The sequence below is a fragment of the Dromiciops gliroides genome, chromosome 2 (assembly GCF_019393635.1).
Source record: "Dromiciops gliroides isolate mDroGli1 chromosome 2, mDroGli1.pri, whole genome shotgun sequence".
Taxonomy (NCBI): domain Eukaryota; kingdom Metazoa; phylum Chordata; class Mammalia; order Microbiotheria; family Microbiotheriidae; genus Dromiciops; species Dromiciops gliroides.
Window position 1 is genome coordinate 138339858 of NC_057862.1, and position 18672 is coordinate 138358529.

Sequence of the window (18672 nt, forward strand, 5' to 3'; positions counted from 1 at the left end):
GTGCAGTGGATAGAGCATGGGCCCTGGATTCAGGAGGACCCGAGTTCAAATCTGGCCTCAGACACTTGACACTTACTAGCTGTGTAATCCATGGCAAGTCACTTAACCCTCATTGCCCCTCCCCCCCAAAAAAGTGGCTCTTAAGGCATTCCAGATGAGGAAACTAAGGTCCAAAGAAAGCACTTGCTCAAGGTCACAAAGCTAATCACTGACAAAATTAGGCCTATAGATAATAATCGTAAAATTCAGATGGGTTTTAAGGTGTAGATTATCTCATTTGATCTTCACAACTCTGTGAAGTAAATGCTATAATCATATCATTTCCTAAATGGGGAAACCAAAGATAAAAGGTTAAGTGACTGCCCAAGGCCACACAGTTAACAAATGCCTGGGACAGGATCTGAACAGGTACTGGGCTACATGGTACAGGGCTACATGGTACACAGCTACATGGTACACGGTACTGGGCTACACGGTACATGGCTACACTGTACACAGTATTGGGCTAACATGGTACTGGGCTACACGGTACTGGGATACACGGTACACGGTACACAGCTACATGGTGCACGGCTACATGGTACACAGTACTGGGCTACACGGTACTAGGCTACATGATACACGGTACTAGGCTACATGGTACACGGTACTGGACTACACGGTACTAGGCTACACGGTACATGGTACTGGGCTAACACAGTACATAGTACTGGGCTACGTGGTACACAGCACTGGGCTACACGGTACTGGGCTACACGGTATTGGGATACATGGTACATGGTACACGGCTACATGGTGCACGGCTACACAGTACATGGCTACATGGTATACGGTACTGGGCTACACGGTACTAGGCTACACGGTACATGGTACTGGACTACACGGTACACAGCTACATGTTACATGGTACTGGGCTACACAGTACATGGTATTGGGCTAATATGGTACTGGGCTACACGGTACATGGTACATGGCTACATGGTACACGGTACTGGGCTAACACAGTACACAGCTACACGGTACACAGGTACATGGTACACGGGTACATGGTACATGGTATTGGACTACACAGTACACAATACTGTGGTACATGGCTACATGGCACATGGTACTGGGCTACACTGTGATGGGCTACACGGTACATGGTACATGGTACTGGGCTATCACGGTACATGGTACTGGGCTAACATGGTACTGGGCTACACAGTAATGGGATACACAGTACACAGCTACACGGTACATGGTACTGGGCTAACACGTTACTTGGCTACACAGTAATGGGATACATGGTACATGGTACTGGGCTAACAAAGTACCAGGCTACACGGTACACGGTACTTGGTTTCATGGTACATGGTACATGGCTACATGGTATATGGTACTGGGCTGCACAGTACACAGTACATGGTACTGGGCTAACACGTTACTGGGCTACACGGTACATGGTACTGAGCTACACAGTATATGGCTACACAGCTACACTGTACATGGTACTGGGCTAACATGGTACTGGGCTACACGGTAATGGGATAAACGGTACACAGCTACACAGTAAATGGTACTAGGCTACACGGTACACGGTACACGGTACCGGACTACATGGTACATGGGACTGGGCTACACAGTACACGGCTACACGGTACACCATACTGGACTACATGGTACATGGTACTGGGCTATATGGTACACAGCTACATGGTACCTATTACTGGGCTACACGGTACAGGGCTACATGGTATATGGTACTGGGCTACACGGTACACGGTACACGGTACTGGACTACACAGTATGCAGCTACATGGTACACGGCTACATGGTACATGGCTACATGGTACACGGTACTGGGCTACATGATACTGGGCTACACAGTACATGGTACTGGGCTACATGGCACATGGTACCAGGTTACACAGTATATGGCTACACGGTACATGGTACTGGGCTACACAGTACATGGTTCATGGCTGTACATCTACATAGCTAGATGTAATAGATAGATACATGGTACATGGCTACACCATACACAGTACTGGGCTACACGGTACTGGGCTACATGGTACATGGCTACACCATGCACAGCTACACCGTACATGACTATACACTACACAGCTACACACTACATGGCTACATGTCTACAAAGTCCAAAATATTGCATCCATAATAATTAGTGATAATAAAGGAACCTTCAACTTCAGTGATGTAGCTCTTGCTCATTTTAAAGTATCCAACACCCCCTGATTTCACATTATGTGCATACCTACAAGACTACATGGCTACATGTACATGGCTATACACCCACATAGCTAGATGTGTGATACACAGCTACATGGTAGATGGATACACAGTACATGGGTAAATGGCTGCACGGCTACATGGTAAACAGCACATGGCTACACAGCACACGGCTAAACGGCACATGGCTACATGGCTACAAAGCCCAAAATACCTACATCCAAAGCTTCCAAGAAAAAGATGAATTGTTATCAGGCCATGGAAGCCCTCTAAAAGGACTCTGAATAGAAAGTAGGAGAGATAGAAGGAAGATTTAGAGAGGTGGAGGAAAGAATGGAAAGAGAAATGAGAGCAATGCAGGAGAGTCATGAGAAAAATGTCAACAGCTTGAGGGGACAAAAGGTCTCAGAAGAAAATAATTGCCTAAGAATTAGGATTGAACAAATGGGAGAAACCAAGACAGATTAAAGCAAATCCAAATGAATAAAAAAATAGAGGGCAATATGAAATATCTCCTTGGGAAAATAGCTGACCTGGGAAATAGATACAGGAGAGCTAATTTGAAAATCATTGGACTCCCTGAAAACCATGACCAAAATAAGAGGTTAGACATCATCTCCCAGGAGAAATTGCACAGATATTCTAGAAACAGAAATTGAAAAAAATCCACCAATTACCTCCTGAAAGAGATCCCAAAAGGAAAACCTCCAGAGCTCCAAATTCCAGAGCTCCCAGGTCAAGAAGAAGGGAATTCAAATACTGTGGAGCTACAGTAAGGATAAAACAAGACCTAGAAGCATCTACACTAAAGGACCAGAGGGCATGGAATATGATATTCCAGAGGGCAAAGTAACTGGGACTACAGCCAAGATTCACCTACCCAGCAAAACTGTGTATAATCTTTCAGAGGAAAAATGGGACTTCAATAAAAAAGAAGACTTCCAGGCATTTGTGTGATGAAAAGACCTGAACTGAATGGAAAATTTGACTTTCAAATACAAGACCCTAGAGAAGCATAAAAGGTAAACAGGAAAAAGAAATCATAAAGGATATTAAAAGCTTAAACTGTGTCCATTCCTACATGGGAAGATAATACTTCAAACTCATAAGAATTTTCTCAGTATTAGGGCAGCTGGAAGGAATATATGATATCTGTAAAGCATTTATTTTTTGTTTATCTTTGTTTCTTGTGGGGCAGGCAGGATGTGAGCCAGATTTGGGCTTGTGTCTTCCTCAGTCCAGGGCTGGTGCTTTGTCCATTGTGCCACCTAGCTTCAATATAAAGTTAAGGGGTACGAACAAGGCACATGAACAAGAATAGGAAGTAGGAAAGGGAGAAGTAGACTGGAGAAAAGTAGATAACATAAAAAGCTTAAGGACGGGAGGGGAAAAGAGGGAAGGCGTGAACCTTACTGTCATCAGAAATGGATCAAAGAGGGAATAACATACATACTCAAGTGGGTATAGTAGTATATTTTAGCCCTGAGGGAAAGTGGGAGGGGAAGGAAGGAATGGCAGATTGGGGGAGGGAGCAGTAAAAAACAAAACACTTTCAGGGAAGGTGAAGATGTTACGCATAACTGCATATGTATGACATATTGAATTGCTTGATTTCATAGGGAGGGTTGAGGAGGGAGGGAGGAAGAAAATTTAGAGCACAGAATTAGCTCAAGGACCTTAATCTCAGAGTTGACTCAAGGAGGGAATAACATACACACCCAATTGGGAGGAGTAATCCATCTAACCCTACAGAAAAGTAGGAGGGGAAGAGGATAAGGAGGGAAGGGTGAAAGAAGGTGGGGCAAAGTAGGGAGTGGGCAGTCAGAAGCAAAATACTTTTGAGGAGGAAGAGGGTAAAAGAAGATAGAAAATAGAGTAAATATCATTGGAAAGGAAAAGGATGGAGGGAATTAGTTATGATGATTGATTATAATGGCAAAATGTACGGTACCTACTTTGCTGGGATGTTATGAAGAAAATTCTTTGCCAAGATTAAGGTACTATATAAAAGTTATGATGAACAGGATGTTATCAGAAATACCTGGAAAAGACCTACATAAACTGAAGCAGAGTGTAATGTATTGTATACAAAATAACAGCAATAGTGTAAAATTGTCTACTGAGGAGCACGTGGTTATTTTCAGCAATGCAATGATACAATATAACACTGAAGGATTTATGAAAATTGTAATCCATCTACAGAGAAAGAACGGCTGCTATCTGAAAACAGTTCCTTAATCTGAACTTTTGATTTTTATCTGTTTTCTCTCAAAACCTAGCTAATGTAGAATTGTTTTCCACGACTACTCATGTATAATTTATATTGAATTGTTTGAGTTTTGGGAGTGGAGGTGGGAAGGGAGAGAGGAAGATAAGTTGGAACACAAAGGTTTTTAAAAATTGATGTCAAAATTTGCTTTTACATATAATTTGGGAAAAAAATCTAAACAGAGAAAAGCATGCTTACAAGATAGTGATAATAAAGGAATCTTCAACGTCAATCTCTTGTATATCTCTTGTTCATTTTAAAGAGCGGCACTTCAGAAAAATCAATAAATTAATTACTCTAAATAGAACCAAAAAATAAATTTTAAAAAATCATAGGAGATACAAACACTCCCCTCATTAGCACACACGTGCTGCACTGGGTTCTAGCTTTACTTTCTGAGAACATGAAAGTATTGTGACTTTGGGAGGAGACTTCTATAAAGCAAAGAAAGTCAACTTTCCCGTTCTTAGAACTCATAACAAAAGAGGTTTCCTGGGCAACCAATATAAAGCATAAAATAATAATAAAAAGCATAAAATAAGCCATCTTCAAACACCTTGTGGAGTCCAGAAATTCTCAAGTGACTTCGTTGGTTCTAGAGACTATAAGAACAGCTGGTGCTCTGGGTTCTTTCAAGACCAACCCTAGGGACCATTGTGAAGTTAATGAAGTTTGTTTTGAGGGCAGCCTGTTCATTTTTGTTTAATCTTTGTTTAACCATCCCAGCAAGGTACCCAGTGTTTTCCCAACTTCCCAAGTCTTGCTTGGTATGTGGCCCCTTGTGATATGTGGCAAGCTTGTGATAAAGGCATTTACATTAGGGTGTTGATGACTTAAAGCTAAACCAAAGTTAACTTTATTATTCCTCATATGAATTTTTATTTTTAAAAAGGTTTTAAATCTAAAGGAATAATTTCCAAAAGTTAAATTTCACACTTTAGTAGAAAAGAGATATTTGGCATTTTGGTAGAGTAGCCTTCTCCCTGTTCTACTCATGTTGTCCTCATGTTGAGGATTTGCTCCTTTTCCTACCTGGTCAGTCTTGGAGACACTATAACCAGAGCTTTGAGGTCTGAGTTCCACAGGGTAGAAGCAAGGTTTTCTAGAATAGCCTATCACTGAGCACACAGAGCTAGAGAGAAACATAAAGAAAGGCTCTAGTTTAACTTCTTTGAACAATCTTCTAGCACAGCGGTTGGCACATAGGGTGGGAACTTAATAAAATTTTTTGATTGATTAGCTGAGTCTGATATTTCAGTGAAAAGGCAGAGGCCTACAAAGCCAAAGAATCTTGCCCAAGATTCCTCATTATATTGTTTGTTTTTCTTTTCAACTAAAAGATTTCCTGGACCACATTATGACCTATTATGAGTAGGGAGACTTACTATTCAGAGAATACAGACAGCTTTTGAAGGGAAGAGAGAATCCAGTTAATTTTCCAGGATAAACTCTAAGTTGCTCCAATTCAATTACCTTTAGGTTTTCAGCGAATGACCAGTGAAACTCCTTTATTTATAACAAACACCTATTATACTTATTGTGACTCTTTCTTGCTACCAAAGGACAGGCGAAACAAAAAGGATTGTCCCAAACTGTCTTGTTGAAGACAAGCCAGTGATGTTGAAAGGTTCATATACCAGTAGCATTTTTACAGGGATTGTATTGAGAAATACTACTAGGAACATAGTCTTCTTTACTTAATCTTTTTTTTTGGGGGGGGGCAAGGCAATGAGGATTAAGTGACTTGCCCAGGGTCACACAGGTAGTAAGTGTCAAGTGTCTGAGGTCAAATTTGAACTCAGGTCCTCCTGAATCCAGGGCTGGTGCTTTATCCGTTGTGGTACCTAGCTGCCCCTCAGTCAATCTTTATCACCTTTAGTAAAAGTTCTTTTTGCTACGATATTGTGGCTCCCAGTAGTTTGAATATGGGTAACAGTATACTCAAAAACCTTTAAAACTTCTTTTTGCCTATAAATCCCCCTGTACATAAAGTGTGCTTAACCCCCTGTGACCTGGGCTATAGACAATGATTATGTGTAATGCTCAGCCAATGCTAATGACCAGCTGTCTTTAATGCAACAATTTCATTATTGCCTTATACAAAAGATTTGCTTAAACAAACATCATTTCTCCAGGCCTGGTGTTTTGGACCTAGTAATCACTTAGTAAAATATCTATTGAATTTCTTCTTGAATTTGAACATGCTATATGCAATCTTGTTCGCTGTACTTTGTTCCTACCTGCCTTTCTATCTAGAATGCCTATCCCCTTTTAATGTCTAAGTATTTCAAGGCCAGGTGCAAATCTTACCTCCTCTATATAGATTTGGTCCAATGTGACTGCTTTTCTAACTTTTGTGTGTTTGTGTGTTATGCTGTTTCTACTTCACCTAAAATCACATTTGGGACTGTAGTGTTAAGGTTCAAGTTAAAAGGGTCTGCTGTCTATGTAGTGAAAACAGTTTGTTATAATCATCTTTACAGATCTTTTCCATTTTTATTTTATTTGTTGGCTTTTTGTTTTCGTTCTTAAAAGTCCTTGGGGGCTGTAATGATTGGAATGATGCCACCTGCTGGAGACTTACTGTAGAAGAGTTCCGCCTATGAAGCGAAGGTCTTTGAGGGCAAGACCAGGAGTCTTTTCTTTGGCATCAGGAAGTGACGTTGGGTAGTGGGAGGAAGAAGGAAGAGACTAGCGCTCTGTCTGACGCTCTTTCCTCTGGACTCTGGTGGAGAGCGGAGCTAGAAATGTGCTCTCCCTTTAATAAATAGGAATCTAGGCCTTTCTCTCTCTCTTTACCAAATTCTTATTCTCCTTAATAAATGCTTAAAAGTCTAACTCTTGCTAAAGCTTATAATTTATTGGCGACCACTCATTAGATATTTTAGACAGTTTAGCTAGAATTTTAGCCCTTAACAGGGGTAACTATGCTCAGTGACTACAGTTGGTTACTAAGCTTACCTTCTACTATTTCTGTGTTATAAGAAAATACTATTCATGATAGTTTATCATCTTTCTTCATAAGATAGTACAAGCAAGTTTACATTCTAAACTGCTATGGCCTTTGCTATATCCCTCTGATGGACAAATAAGTCAGATGATTGCTGACTAAGGCTGCTTTGCTTCTCTTGTTGTGGCAATAGATTTACAGCAGTTAAACTTCTATTTAAAATACTGTAATCAATGTTGATGTCATTTCTGACATCCATTTTACATTACTCATTGATGATTACTTGTTTACACAGTTCAGGATTGAGTTGTTTCAAATATATGCTATATCTTTTTTTCTCATTCTTCTTTCTTTTTGACTTTTACTAATTTTGATCTTTGCTCTAACAAGTCAGTGGTCTGACTGTACACATTGTTATTGATGTTGAAGCTATCCCTGAGTCAGCTATCTGCACAGTGTGATAGCCCAGCGTGCTGTCATTGCAACAACTCATATTTATACGGCATTTTGAAGTTTATAAAGCGCCTTTCTTAAAATGTTCCCAGTAATATATTATTTTTTCTCTTTCTCTCCTTTCTATCACCACTCTATCTCTTTGTGTCTCTGTCACTCTTTGTTTACCTTTGTCTCTTTCCCTCTCTTTGTGTCTGTTCCACTTTTCTCTCTTCCTGCTCCTTTGTCTCTCTCTGTCTATATCTGTATGTCTTTGTCTCTCTCCCTCTCTCTGACTTTCTCTCTCCCTGTTTCTGTCTTTCTGAATTTCTCCCCCACCCCTACCCTGACTTGTGATCCCGGGGAACTTTCTGGAGAATTAAACAGATCTTCTCCTAGGCCCATTATTCCTTGTCCCCTCCCACACATTAGTTGGGATTTCCATGCTGAGTTTCTGTGCATTCTCTTGTGTAGCATCTTGTGCTCCTCCTAGGTTCAGGACCTCTGTGTCCACTGGGAAATTTCTATTGGCATTGATCCCCCTTCCAAGAGTCACATCCCTTCCAGGAACAGGTATTGCAATCAAGCACTGGGGTAGGTAGTTTAACATCACTGATCTAGTACAACCCTCTCATTTTACAGGTGAGGAAACTGAAGCTGAGGTTTACTACTTGCCCAAGACCATATTATTAGTAAGTGTTGCAGTCAATATATAAAGCCAGGTCCTCTGACTGCAAATCTAGTCCTGTACTAAAAAATTAAAAATACTGTAAAATGTTGGTACTAACTTTCAAAAAATACATTTAAATGAATGAATAAAGCACTTAGTAAGTACTTACTATGTACAAAGTATTGGCTGGGAGGACTGGGCTAGAAGCTGGAGTGGTGGTCTGGGGGGAATGCTATTACCACCAGGGCTCTTGTGCTTATCTGCCTGTAAAATGGCAGTTGGTGGTTAATTTTGGTGAGGACCACCTTCCTTTTCCACAACGAATTCTCCTTTTAATTATTAGCTGTAGAAGTTGGACTGGAAGCTGGTCTGGTGATTTGGGGGATTCATCTATTCCCATGATTCTTGCATTCAGGGTCCTTCCTAGACTGTCTCCACAGGATCAGAGGGAATATAGTGGTTAAGGTGGTGGTAGCTTAACTTGCCCCCATCATGTAATCTCCTGCTTCATTTGCCCTTTGCTTTAACATTCAGCAAACTGTGTACCATCAGTCACAGTTCTTTTATGTTGTTTTACCTGACAGTTTTCTGGATTGTATGCTGTGGGGGTTTCAAATGAGAGGAGGTGGGGGTTTGTGTGCTGAAATAAACAAAAAGGGAAAATAACAGGAAACATTAAAAAAAAATGTTTAAAAAGCACATCCAATTCCAGAGAACACCACAAGGTGGGGTTACTCTATCAGATAGCCTTCTCATTTCTTTAACAACAACAAAAAAAAGCAGAATGGTATGGAATTTATTTATTTATTTGTGGAAAATATGTACATTTTTTTTTCTTCCATGGCAAATGAACACTGCTTCACAGATGGTTTTCTTCATCTCTGTTTGGCAAAAATAAAATAGCACTGGAAAGAATTTCCTCTTTGAATTTCCATTTCTTAACTACTCTGTTGGCAAAGATAATGTCCCCTTATAGAGTTTTTCTGAACAAAGTGAAAAACTGCTTTGTCTCCTATTACCATTACAGTATAATGAGGCATTTCATCTAAACATTGGTTAAGTGACTTCAAAATGAATCTGGAGTAGCTGTGGGTGACTCCATTTTAAATTTCAATGGGGGGAGTGAATTAAGAGGAACCGTATACAACAAAAAGGTTAACTGTTTTTTTGGTGCTTGATGGTGGTTCTCTGCTGTCAACAATGAAGATATGTATTGTTGGGTTTTTTTTGTTGTTGTTTTTTTTGTTTGTTTGTTTTGGCAAGGGGCAATGAGGGTTAAGTGATTTGTCCAGGGTCACACAGCTAGTAAGTGTCAAGTGTCTGAGGCCGGATTTGAACTCAGGTCCTCCTAAATCCAGGCCCAGTGCTTTATCCACTGCGCCACCTATCTGCCCCATGAAGATATGTATTGTGATGGTTGTAGTGAGGTATGAGGAAAAATGAAGAAACAAAAACAGGAATATGTGCTAAATAGATTGTGGGGATATGGGATTGTACTCTCCATTAGACAGGAAACAGAAACTTAGAGCTTTTGATTCTGGCTTGTTTAAGAGAAGCCTTAAGGTTATAGAATGAATTTGATGCATTAGGGTCCTTGCTTGCTCATCTCTCTGTCTCTGTCTCTCTGTTTCTCTCTGTCTCTATCTCTCTCCCTCTCTCTCCCTTTTGAAGAACTGGTTCCAAAATCAGAGGACATGGGTCCACATCTGATTTTTCATACTTATTACCTGTATGGACTTCAGCAAGTCACAACCTTCCTGGGCCTGTTTCTTCATTTGTAAAATGAGATTTGTGTATTGGATGGCCTCAGAGGTTCCTTCCTACTCTAGCTCTAGGATAGTATGATCCTATGTTCTTTTTGAAACAAATTGTTCCACAAACTTTCCAAAATTAGGTCATTTATTATTATTTTTTCCTAACTGTTATTGATCCAGAGCAAAAACTGTTCTTCATTTCTGTCTTCGTCCTGCCATAGCCTGGTACAGTGCCCTGTATATAATTAGGTGCTTAATAAATGTTTGTCAAATTTGAAAAATGCTTTACTCTCTCATTAGGATCATGTCTATATGAGGTGGAATCTTTCCAGTCCATCAATCAGTATGTAATCCCTGTTCTAAAGCCCAATGGTATGGAACTTTCTCTTTATTGGTAGAAATGAATACCCTGCCCTGCAGGGGGGATAGGGTGGAGTTGTTCAGAGCCTAGAGAGCTTCAGCTCTTCACCAGTCCCTTTTGAGCCCATTTTGGAACTCTTCAGGGCAAATCTCTTTGGGGTACTCATAAAATTTCAAGTCTTCACTGGGACTCTTCAAGCATTGAGTTGCTTTGGGGGCTTCTGCCAACCTCATTTCAGGTTGCTGGAAGAAAAGACTCTGGGAAGACATGGGAGGAGCTGGCAGTTTCTATCATGCCCTTATTTCCAGTTTACAACTCTAGAGAATGCAGGGAGTGTCCCCTTGGGTGGGATCAAGGACATTCTTGTTTGAGCTGAGGTATCTTGCTCCCAGTGAGAGAACTCCTTCACTTTGTATTATTGGGCATTTATTCTCCTATGTATAACTTCTCTCATTTGTTTTCTTTTGATTTGGCTAAATGGATTTCTTTGGTATTCTCTATGTGTGTTCATTGTGGAATTGATATTTAGTGGTAAAGGGGTCGTCTTGGATATAGAGCTTGGGGTCCTCCCTTTCCCCCAGAAATAACAAAGTGATCAGAGGTTAGCATGAAACTGATCATATCTCCTACAATAATAATATTTAAGAGAACAGATAGATATAATTCTAGTCTGGTACTGACCCCCCCCCCCCGCCCCTTTCTAAGGATAGCAGAGAGTGCCCTCTGGTCCCAACTTCCTTCTTCCCCTCCTAGCAGGAATGAAAATTTTTCTTAGAGAAGGGTGGGGGGAGAAGAGGCTCAACAGTCTGGGGTCCTCATTATACATGTGGGATCTATTCCTGCTACAAATAGGGCTATTCTTTTTTTTTTTTTTAGTGAGGCAATTGGGGTTAAGTGACTTGCCCAGGGTCACACAGCTAGTAAGTGTTAAGTGTCTGAGGCCAGATTTGAACTCAGGTCCTCCTGAATCCAGGGCCAGTGCTCTATCCACTGTGCCACCTAGCTGCCCCCAGGGCTACTCTTAATAAAGTACTACAAGTACTTAATAAACACCTACTATGTGCTAGGGGATACAAGTACAAACAATGAAACAAGTTCTATTTTGAAGCTTACATTGTAGGGGATGAGACAGGTGTATGTGAAAATATATACAGCATAAATATAAAGATTAAGTTGCTAAATCAGAGCAGTGGACTAACTTGACTTTTTGGTCTAGCCCTTTCATTAATTGTTTGACCTTAAAAGTTCCAAACTAACTGGTTAAAACTTTTTCAGCTGGATTGCATAAAGTCGAAAGCATTCTCTCCTCAAAATTTTTTAAAGAACTTTGTCCAGATGTTTCCTTTGTTGCAATCATTCTCTACTTTGCATTATACTTATCTGTGCACAAATTTTATCTCCACCATGCCCTTAAAGAAGGTAATCTTAAATACTAGGACTGTCATTTTTGTTTTTGTATTCCATTGACTAACACATACCTTGCACATAGATACTTAACAGATGTTTATTGAAGTGAAATGCTTGTTGAATGATCTGTAATGTTTCTTTGAACCTCTTGCTTCTCTGACTGAAAGTCAACACATAATTACTGACTTCTGGTTTTAATGCTAGAAAAGACTAATTTTAATCTTAGTGCCAGTGTATTTTTAGCCACCAGGGGGTGCTCCCACCCAGTTAGCCAACCTTCTTTATTGATGAAAGCCTGGCACTGACAAGCCTGTGCTTAGCCTGGTGGTTTGGCTATATATTCAGGGTGTTTAGGAGGAAAGGCCAAGCTCTCTCTAGTTTTCAGAGGGCAAGTGACCTGCATAACGTGGCTCTATTTATTTTCTTTCTGGGCCCTTCATTAGTTCAGGGGTGTGGTCAATCTAGATTTATCCACTTAGAATCCTAACAGTCTCTGTACACTGAAAATATTTCTCCTCTTCCTTGCCCTGTTGAATTTCAGTAGACCTCAATCACATAGCATAGCATCATGAAATTGACCATACAAGCATGACTTGACTATATACAGTACTTTGCTTATTATTATAAAAGTAAAATGAATAAAATCAAGTAAACTAAAACAACAGTCTTTGCACCCACTGCTCCTCTCAAACCATACCTTCCCCAAACCAATTTGGAGATATACCTCTAATGTGAGTATTTGGACATAGTTCAAGTGCTTAGACTCTGTTGTCTTTGAGAGTTAACAACTGTTTCTCTCTTGCTTTTAAAAACTTTTATTTTAAAAATTTATTGTTTTAAAATTTTTAACATTCTTTTCCTTTTAAATTTTGAGTTGCAACTTCTTTCCTTTTATCCCTTCTATTCTTTTTTTGATAATAAATATTTTAATTTAAAGTTTTGAGTTACAAATTATATCCCTTTTCCTCTCCCTCCCCTCTCTCAATTATACATGTACAATTATGTAGAACATTACCATATTAATCCTTTTGTACTCAAATTTTAAAAATGAAAGAAATAAAATGAAAAATAGCATAATTCAGTCTGTATTCAATCAATATCAGTTCTTTCTTTGGAGGTGAATAATAGTTTGCTTCATCATTAGTCCTTTGGAATTTTCTTGGATCATTGTATTACTGAAAGTAGTTGTCATTCACAGTTCTTCATCAAACAATATTATTGTCACTGTGCACAACGTTCTCTTTGTTCTGCTCACTTCACTTTATATAAGTCTTTCCAGGCTTTTCCAAAACCATCCTGTTTGTCATTTCTTATAGCACAAGAATAGGTATGTGTTGGTACCTCAGAGTTGTTTTCATTTGCATTTCTCTAATCAAAAGTGATTTAGAATATCTTTCCATATGGTTATGGATAACTTTGATTTCTTTGTCTGGAAACTGCTTGTTCATATCCTTTGACCATTTATCAATTGGGGAATGACTTGTATTTCTATAAATTTGACTCAGTTCTCTATATATTTCAGAAATGGAACTTTTATCAGTGATGCTTGTTGCAAAAATTCTTTCCCAGTTTTTTGTGCTCCTTCTGATTTTGGTTAAATTGGATTTGTTTGTGCAAAAGCTTTTAAATTTTACATAATAGAAATTATCTATTTTACATTTTGTAATGCTCTCCATATCTTCACTGTTCTTAAATTCTCCATCCGTAAATCTGACAAATAAACTATTTCATGCTCTCTTAATTTGCTTCTGGTATTACTCTTTATGTGTAAATCATGTACCCATTTTGACCTTATTTTAGTATACAGTATGAGATGTTGGTCTATACCTAGTTTCTGCCATACTCTTTTCCAGTTTTCCCAGTAGTTTTTGTCAAATAATGAGTTTTTGTTCCAAAAGCTTGGATATATACTATATACTAGATTACTATAGTCATTTACTATGGTGTAATTTCTACCTATTCTATTCCACAGATCCACCTCTCTACTTCTCAACCAGTACCAGATTGGTTTGACAATTATTGCTTCACAGTACATTTTGAGATCTGGTACTGCTAGACCACCTTTTTTCACATTTTTTTCTCATCGACTCCCTTTATATATCCTTGAGCTCTTGTTCTTCCAGATGAATTTTGTTATTATTCTTTCTAGCTCTATAAAATAGTTTTTGAAAGTTTGATTGGTATGGCACTAAATAAATAGATTAATTTAGGTAGGATTGTCATTTTTATTATATTGGCTCAGCCTACCTATGAGAAATTAATGTTTTTCCAGTTGTTTAGATCTGACTTTATTTTTATACAAAGTGTTTTATAGTTGTGTTCATATAGTTCCTGAGTTTGTCTTGGCAGGTAGACTTCCAAGTATTTTATATTCTCTACAGTTATTTTAAATGGGATTTCTCTTTCTATCTGTTACTGCTAGACTTTCTTGGTGATATGTAGAAATGCTGTTGATTAATGTGGGTTTATTTTTTATCCTGCAATTTTGCTAGTTGTTAATAATTTCAAGTAGTTTTTAGTTGATTCTTAAGGATTTTCTAAATATAATATCATATCATCTGCAAAGAGTGATAGTTTTGTTTCCTCATTGCCTGTTCTAATTCCTTTAATTTAATTTTTTTCTTCTCTTATTGCTATAGTTAACATTTCTAGAACAATAATAGAGGTGATAAGGGGGATCCTTATTTCACTCCTGATTGCATTGGGAAGGCTTCTAGCTTATTCCCATTACAGATAATGATTTTTGATGGTTTTAGATAAATATTACTTATAATTTTAACTAAGCTCCATTTATTCCTATGTTCTCTAGTGTGTGTGTGTGTGTTTTGGTTTTTTTTCTGTTTGTTTTTGCGGGGCAATGAGGGTTAAATAATTTGCTCAGGGTCACACAGCTACTAAGTGTCAGGTGTCTGAGGCCAGATTTGAACACAGGTCTTCCTGAATCCAGGGCCAGTGCTTTATCCACTGTACCACCTAGCTGCTCCTCTCTAGTGTTTTTAATAGGAATGGGTGCTGTATTTTGTCAAAGGCCTTTTCTGCATCTATTGAGATAATCATATACTTTCTTTTAGTTTTGATACTGATACGGCTAATTATGCTCATAGTTTTCCTAATATTGAACCAGCCCTGCCTTCCTGGTATAAATCCCACCTGTTCACAGTGTATGATCCTAGTGATATATTGCTATAATCTCTTTGTTTTATGTGGGTTTTTTTGTTTTTATTTTTGCATCAGTATGCATTAGGGAAATTGATCTATAATTTTCTTTCTGTTTTGGTTCTTCCTGGTTTGGGTATCAGCACCACATTTGTCTCATAAAAGGAATTTGGGAGGATTCCTTCTTCGCCTGTTTTCCCAAATGATTTACATTGTATTGGGAATAATTGTTTCTTTAAATGTTTGGTAGAATTTGCTTGTAAATCTGGGGATATTTTCCTCAAAAGTTCATTGATGGCTTGTTCAATTTATTTTTCTAAGATTGGATTATTTAAGTATTTTATTTTTTGTTAATCTGGGTAATTTATTTTTTTGTAGATATTCATTCATTTTAGGTTGTCAAATTTATTGGCATATAATTGGACAAAATAGTTCCTAAAAATTGTCTTAATTTCCTCTTCATTGGTTGAGAGTTCACCCCCTTCATTTTTTTTTTGTTTTTTTTTGTGTGTGGGGCAATGGGGGTTAAGTGACTTGCCCAGGGTCACACAGCTAGTAAGTGTCTTGGGTCGGATTTGAACTCAGGTACTCCTGAATACAGGGCTGGTGCTTTATCTACTGCGCCACCTAGCCACCCACCCACCCCCTTCATTTTTGACACTAGTAATTTGGTTTTCTTCTTTCCTTTTTTTGATCAAATTAGCCAATGGTTTATCTATTTTATTGGTTTTTTCATAAAACCAGCTTCTGGTTTTATTAATTCAATGTTTTTCTTTCAATTTTATTAATCTCTCCTTTGATTTTCAGGATTTCCAATTTGGTGCTTGGTTGGAGATTTTTAATTTTTTCATTTTCCAGTTTTTTTAGTTGCATGCCAAATTTATTGATTTTTTTCTCTATTTTATTGATGTAAGAAATTAGGGATATAAATATTCCCCTAAATACCACTTTGGCTGCTTGCCATAAATGTTGATATGTTGTCTCATTGTTGTCATTTTCTTTAATGAAATTATTGATTATTTCTATGATTTGTTCTTTGACCCACTTGTTTTTTAGGATCAGATCATTTAATTTCCAATTAATTTTTAATCTCTTTCAATTGTCCATTATTGGATAATTTTTATTGCATTGTGATCTGAAAAGGATGTGTTTATTGTTTCTGCTTTTCTGTATTTGGTTGTGAAGTTTTATGTCCTAATACATGGTCTGTTTTTGTGTAGGTGCCATGTACTGTTGAGAAGAAGGTATATTCCTTTCTTTTCCCATTCAGTTTTCTCCAGAGATCTCTCATATCTAACTTTTCCAGGATTTTATTCACTTCCTTAATTTCTTTCTTGTTTATTTCTTGGTTAAACTTATCCATTTCTGAGATAGGGAGGTTAAGGTCCCCCACTAGTATAGTTTTATTATCTATTTCCTCCTGTTATTCATTCAACTTCTCCTTCAAAAATTTAGATGCTATACTATTTGGTGCATATATGTTAAGTATCAATATGATTTCATTGTCTCTGGTACCTTTCAGCAAGATATATTTTCCTTCTTTATCTCTTTTAATTAGATCTATTTTTGCTTTTCCGTTGTCTGAAGTCATGATTGTTACCCCTGCTTTCTTTGCTTCAGCTGAAGCAGCATAATAGATTCTGTTCCAGCCCCTTACCGTTACCCTGTGTGTATTTCTCTGCTTCAAATGTGTTTGTTGTAAATAACATAATGTAGGATTTTGGTTTTTAATCCATTCTGCTATCTCCTTCTGTTTAATGGGTGACTTCATCCTATTCATGTTTATAGTTATATCTAAGTGTATTTTCCTGTTATTTTTTGCTTTTTTTTTATCCTTCCCTTTACCCCACATCATTTCCTTCCTCACAAGTGTTTTACTTCTAATCACCACCTTCCCCAATATCTCCTCCCTTTTATCAGTCCCACCTCCCCTTTCTATTATCCCTGTACCTTTTTTACTTCCTTATAGGGTAAGGTAAATTTCTATATCCAATTAAGTGTGTATGTTATTCCCTCTGAGCCAGTTTTGATGAGAGTAGAGTTTAAGCCTTTTGGATTGCTCCACCACCCCCAGCAATGCCCTTCTGCTGCTGCTGAAGGCTTACACCTCACTCCTTTCTCACCCAGGTAAGACAGACAAAGCCTGTTGGGTTCATAAGCTGCTTCCCTGTTCCTGGAACAATTCAGAGGCAGTTATCTAGTTGTTAGGAGGGGAAATTTGGGAAGGCTTCAGAGGGTTCCTTCCTTACTCTGCCATCTTCACACTGGAAGTCCCCTTCCCTTGCTTTTCCAATCATGGTTTCTGGAAAGGTCAAAGTCCAATCAGATGGTTAAACTCAGGAACTTGGGCCAGCTCTTGATGCCATTGTTTGTTTGATTGTTGTTGTTTTTTTACTCTGTCACTGGAGGAAACGTCTTGCCTTTTTAATTATTCTCAGCATGGATGCCTTATTTGTTAGACTATATGAGACTGTAATCATTTATCACAACTTTGTTCTTTGCTAGAATGGAGTCAAGGTCAGGGCTAGGCATCGTGAAAGACTTCTTCGGATACCCCAACCATTTTACTTCCTAATTCTCTGCCTAGCCACCCTCTACATCATTTCTACCCTCATCCTTTGGTTCTTTTAGTATTATTTTTGTGGGCACAGCTGACCAGAGATATAGGGCCCATGGCTCAGTATTTGGGGTATAAATATAACCCACATGATATTCTGATTATCTTTTTTAAAATTTTCTAAACATTTTCTCATTAATGAACTGATTCTCAGACTATACTGTCATATTTATAGAGCTATGAATGATAGGTGGGACATTCTGAAAACCACTTCTCAACCAACTTCCTATTTTTGTTGAGAGTACTACCATGTTCTTAGTCATTCAAGTAGAAAACCTTGGATAATCTTTTTCTCCTCCTTCTCCTTTCCCCCCTTTAACTTCTTGTATCCTAGGTGCTGATCATAGTGTCTTTTACTTAGTGAGTACTTAATAAATAGAATTGGATTGTTGGATTGGAAGCTACTCATAGATCTCTATGAAGACACTGAAGATGTTATTTGTTTCCTCAATAATATTGGCCACTTCACATTAGATATTTGATATGCAACAAAAACAGAGGAGACAGTTTCTAAGGTTGGTGTCAAATACTCTTGGCTTATACATGATCACACATTTAAGTTATAAGCTCTCAGAGACTAGTGACATAGATAAACATGTTAAAAATTCTGCTTATGTTCCTCAACTGTCAGATCTGTAATTGAACTGTAACTGAATTACCTCATATTTGCAGTGGCTTGATGAGTCTCGAAACTACGACTGAAGCATAGATGCAATATTATCAGTAGAAGGTGAGAAGTTGAGTCCATCAATTACCTCACCCCAATTAAAGTGACAAAATGCTACACTCTGATGTCTGTCAATGAGTAACATGATCATTCAGAG